At 38.3% G+C, this 5,667-nt stretch overlaps 2 long non-coding RNA genes across 2 annotated transcripts; one reads left to right on the top strand and one right to left on the bottom strand.

The window, feature by feature from the left end:
• Window positions 1-1,725: 1,725 nt before the first annotated feature.
• On the top strand, window positions 1,726-3,773 carry LOC135255172 (uncharacterized). The gene is made up of 2 exons (XR_010330102.1): window positions 1,726-2,266; window positions 3,080-3,773. It is a non-coding gene; the product is annotated as an uncharacterized LOC135255172 (long non-coding RNA).
• LOC135255179 (uncharacterized) lies at window positions 3,085-3,865 on the bottom strand. The gene is made up of 2 exons (XR_010330103.1): window positions 3,762-3,865; window positions 3,085-3,204 (listed from the first exon to the last, which is right to left on the bottom strand). It is a non-coding gene; the product is annotated as an uncharacterized LOC135255179 (long non-coding RNA).
• Window positions 3,866-5,667: the final 1,802 nt, after the last annotated feature.

The raw sequence follows: 5,667 nt of genomic DNA, 5'->3' as shown, positions 1-5,667 counted from the left end.
TAACAAAATACAGCAATACTGAGAGCTACAGTATATATAACTACATATACATATATATATAACAAAATACAGCAATACTGAGAGATACAATCTCAACATGTAATTTTGAATAATTTAGTAAAAATGTAATTTTGAAAAATAGTTTTTTTTTCAATTCCAGTACACCAGCAATAAATCTAAAGCATGTTCAGTATGTTCATCTCTGAGTTACTGAAAAATCTCATTTGAAAACTTGTGCACACACTAAATGAGACATTTATGCATTTTGAGTGTTCTCAAAATGTTTCATGTCACTGCACAGGTATAATGGTTTTCTTAAATCTTTTTATATTTAGCAGATACATTGGGCCTCATTCACCAACCGTTCTTAAGAAGAATTTTCTTCTTAAAACCCAATTATGCAGTTTTCATGAAGATTTAGACATTCACCAATGTTTTCTTATTTGGGATTTGTTCTTAGGTAAGAACAGAATCTACGCACACTCAAAAGCACACTTACGCACATTTGAGTGCTGACATGTTTGTGCAAAATAATTGGTTATTGCGTTTTCTTCAATTCTACAGTTGTATATTATTATAGGATTTAAATTACAATAATATTTTTATAATTTATAATATTTTTAAATAATTATTTTCATTATTCTACAAAGCATTATGGTCTTTTAAAATAAATAAACACTACACTAACAATTCAATTCACATTAATTATGTTAATTGGGAACCATGCCATCCAATAATCAGTGACTGATCACGCTATTTATAGGCCCAAAGTAGGCCTATTTCTGCACCCTAGGCCTACTCGCACAATGGCACATTTACTGCTGCTGCAAGATGTGCCCTGAGGAGCGCATCTTCCAGGACCATGTAGATCTATTTGCAGAGAGCGAGGAGTACCTCTTGGGACACTTTAGGCTACCAAGAGCTGTCCTCATGGAGCTTTGAAATAGTTTGGATCCAGCACTGCGAAGCCACACCAGATGGTCTAACCCTGTACCACCACATGTGCAGGTACTCTTCACCTTGGGCTTTTTAGCCACTGGGAGCTAGGAGACAGGGTGGGCATATCACAGGCATCCATCAGCCACGCTCTCCCACGAGTCGTGGATGGAATAAATCAACTGGCCACACAATACATAAAATTGCCCTATACAGCAGAAGAACAGGTCCCAGTGAAGAAAGGATTCCATTCTATTGCTGGTCTCCCCAACACCATCGGCGCAATAGACTGCACGCATGTGCGCATTAAGGCACCCTCTCCAGATCTGTTCTGATATCAATGTTTCATCTTAAACATTCAGAAGGGGCTCATTAATATGCTTTATAATGGACAAAAAGCATTTTATTCATTTTTGGAGAGATTGTGGATATGTTTCTAGGCCCCTAGGTATTTTAGACCACTGTACTAACAGAAAGCTTGTAAATGCCCACTTGAAAATGATGCAACAGTGAATTTCTTCAGTCAAACAGTTGATTTGTAATGAAATACATGATTATGTTGTGATTTACAGCAAAGCATAATTTATACATTTTGGATAGATTTTGAGACACTGGGTACACAACTTACTTTTTGATTCATAGGTCTTTAGTAGTTCTGCGTATCCACCCTTTTTTGCCTAGACAATTGCATTTGTGGCACTTTAGGTTATATTCATAATTTAGGAATAAATAATCTAACTTAGTATTGTAAATGGTACAAATGTCTTGCTTCATTCAAGTCTCTGTGATGCTCATGTAACCCAGGGTTCCAAGACATAAATTGAATAGATAGTGAAACAAAGAAAAACATTTTAAATAACTAGTAGCAAGTAAATAAGTAAATTATCATTCAAAATGGAGACAAAAGAAAAAGACTTTTAATAAGGAAAAATACGTTTTCTTTATGTGCAGAAAGATAAGTTGATAGAAGGATTAGACAACCAATGCGGATAATGATACTTGTTGTACATTTGTTGATTGGTCAGTCAGATGACAAGCCCGCCCTAACTTCCTCTGGTCAAGATGGCTTGAGCGACAGCAGACATGCGAAAATTTCTCTGAACAGATTAAGCTAATTTGAAGTGGATTACAAGTGAATTTAGGATACAATTGCAGATATTTTATTGAGGAGTGACAGTAACTTGAAAAGAAACAGATTTATAAAGAAATAACGAAGATTTGCAACGTTCTTCTATCGCCCTGTGTGACGACCGCGTGAAAGAAAATTTTCTGCATTCGCCATTAAGATCGTTGAAAACCGAACTTTGTACAACTTTGAACATATTCCTTGGTGAGTCCGCATTCTTTGACTATCTATCTTATTTCACTGCCGTAGTATCAGTTAGCTTGGGTGTGTTCAGAAACGATAATGTTAAACGTAGTCGTAATAAAAAAAAGATCCGAAAATGAAGGTTGCTAAATAGCTAGCTTCATGTGATTTAAAGCTCTGGTAGTAGCAGCTAGCTAAGTTGGCTAGCTATAGCAACTCGCGGCTAAACCGGCAAATGTGTATAATTGATGTGTGGGGTGTAGGCCGGGCTAACAGAAGGGCTGTTTCCTGCTTTGTGACTGTGGTGGTAGATGAACCAGGCAGTTCGCCACATAGCAAGCTGAAAATATATTGAAGCGGGGACAATGTGATGTAACGTTAGCTAGAAGAAGGGCATTTGAAAATTCTCCGGTTGTGTTCTGAAAGTGTATCTCCTGTGTAATCGAATATCGAAGCCACATCGGCGTACTCTTTGTTAAATGTTACTTAAAACGCATGTATGTTGTGGTACCTTTTATTAGAAAGCTAACGTAACTAGCTAGCTAGCTAGTGCTGCGAGGAAACGTCAGTGGGTGAGTTTGAAAGCACTGCACGATATGACTAGTGAATTGAGTGAGCTAATGGTGGCTAATTCTACTTCCAGTTAATCAGAATCTAGATATGCTGACAGAATGAGAACAGATTGACAATTGATATAAGCTTTCACCAAGTTTATTTAACAGAGTAATTGGAAGGTTACAAATGTTATACAATTTAGATGTTCACAGTGTATACTATGTCTTAATAATCTGAATGTACAGACTACTGATGAGTCTTTTGGCTTTGTGTTGCAAGGCCGGGTTTTTGTTTTTTTGTTGGATTTGAACTGCTGTGCTGGATCCTGGATTCGTCCGCCCCTGCTTGCCTTCCCTGGAGAGCTACAGCGGCGTGCGGACTGGCGAGCCACCCATGTGATCGACCTGAAATCTTAAAGAGAAGGAAAGAGTTCAATTGTGCCTTCTAAGATGGTGGTAGGACAAGAGTTTGAATTCTACAAACTGGAACTCAGCAACAAGTGGTCCAACAACCACACGGACTAAACTGATTTGCGCAGACAGTGTTTTAGAAAAGTGTTTTGGTGTTATAGTGTGATAAGTTTCCTTTGCATAGGTACTTTCAGTAGTACTACATAAGGGTCTTCGTTTCAAAATAAAAGTCCCAAGTCTAATTAGTGACAAATCATACTAGAACCAAATAACTAATAATAGGGATTAACTGAAACACATCAAAGAAATACTAAAAGTATGGTTAAGGTATAAAGATAGGAAAAATAGTCAAAAATTAGTGGAACCAGAGAAAATATAAATACAGACACAAAGTAAAAGGGCTTGGGACCAACTTGTATTTTTTCCTTTTTCCATTTTGTAGATATGTGTACTGTTGTTGTTTAATGCTTTCTACTTTGTAATAAAAACAAAGGGTACAGAGAACCAAAAAGGGAAAATTAAAATTTAAAAGAAAAAAATCATTCTCTTACCTTTGAAATATAGATCCTGCTTCCGTGTGCTTCATTCTTGATGTGCAAACCGCCTCTCTCTCGCGAGTCGAATCTGTTGTGTTCTGATCTGGTCCATACTTACCTGATTTGTATCCATTCTAGTAACGGTGTTAGTATTGAAGCACTTGTTACAGAGGAGAACCCCCCTTTCACTCACATCTGGAGTTATAAAGCTTTAAATAGGGTACCCCCTAAATGGGCAAGGATTTGGTCAGATTTGGCATGTGCTCTAAGGGGTTAAATTAACAATATCGTTGGATGTTTTAATTCAAATATATTATAGAGAACATGCTAGATGCTAATTCTTAATACCTTTTTGCATTCATATTATTTCAGTGTGAATGTGAAATAGCTTTTAAAACCCCATGTTTCCAAAATGAGCACATGAAGTTTGTAATATTTCAGACCAAATTGAAATATAAATTAAAACATAAATACTGAAATATAAATACTAACACAGAAAGTAGTGAGACAACAAATTAATTTCCACGTGATGAACTAAATGGTAATTAAAAGACTGTTTTATGTGAAAATCATGCGTTTCAATTACTCAGTACAAAAAAAGTACTCTTTCAGTCTGAAATATTAGAACAGTATTTGATAAAAAATATTTTTGTACGTGACTCATAATAAATAAAATGGTGATTTCAGTCTAATGTAAAAATGGACAATGAATAATAGCCCGCAATATTACAGCACATTTGATAGTAATATAAACTTTTAAATGGATTTAAATAAAGCAAATTTAAAACAAGTAGGTAAAATAAACGGCACCCTTATTTCAGGAATGTATGCATATTTCAGTTGATTTGCTATATTTTACCTGCACCATAAAAGGAAAATAAGAATGATATAAACTTTTTTTAACAAAACAATTCTACATAATATTCTGAATTCATGAATTCAGAACTAACTGTAGGGAATTGCTTGTGTGTGCGAAACTGAATCCTCTTGCTTTCAACATCTGAAGTAATGTTCTTAATTTTTATAACCAAAGAGAACACTTTATAATTTCAGTTCCTACACATCATTCTTACAATTCTTGGCAGTTTACTCACACATAGTAAATAAATGCCCTATACATTGTGGCGCCCCGATCCCTTATCGGTGCTCCCCACGAGACCACCAGGACGGCCGAGCCCATCGACACCGGCGGCCGCTGGGAAAAGTGGTGAGTGGGCGGTACCTAGCAAACCCCTGTCTAGAGACGTTCAGGACCCTGGACAGCCCCCGGCAGACCAACTGAGGCGACAACCGGCAGCACCATGGACAGGGCTGCAGCAGAGGGAAGGTAGGTGGAATTTTCCACTTTGCCACACACCTGAAGCTGCTTGTACTAACGAGCAGGCAGGCTTATATAGACCAGCACAACCCAAGGAAGGACAGAGTTGCTGGGGCTTCCGTCGTAGCCACGCCGGACGACTCTACCCCGGGAAGAGACTGTAAGCGGCCGTGGGCCAACTCGCTTGAAACGGAGGATCACCAGCCGGCAGCCGGAGCAAGGAACCGGAACCGGACCCGGATCGGGCTGACCACGCCCTGTCCCCCCCTTAACCCACTTCTTTTTTCGTTTCTCTCCAGAAGAGGGTGTGAAGACCTGGAGCGGAGCACTGATACCCCGACCGGGAAGACTTTTTAGTTGTTTTTGGCTCCCCCTACCCCCACTCATTACAATTATTAAAGACCTTTTTTGTTAAACACTACCTCTGCCTCACCGTGCTGGTTCTTCCGTCACTCAACCCCCCGTTGGCTGAGAGAGTTCACACATGGTGGAGAATGCGGGCATGCTAACTCCACGCTACGGGGTGACGGAACCAGACAGAAACCAGCTCTAAAAAAAAAAAAAAATGTTTTTTTTTTTTTTTTAAATGGAGGAGGCCATTAA

This window comes from Anguilla rostrata, chromosome 1 (genome assembly GCF_018555375.3).
Source record: "Anguilla rostrata isolate EN2019 chromosome 1, ASM1855537v3, whole genome shotgun sequence".
Taxonomy (NCBI): Eukaryota; Metazoa; Chordata; class Actinopteri; order Anguilliformes; family Anguillidae; genus Anguilla; species Anguilla rostrata.
The sequence above is the reverse complement of the archived record's forward strand: the minus strand, read 5'-3'. Positions and strand labels throughout refer to the sequence as shown.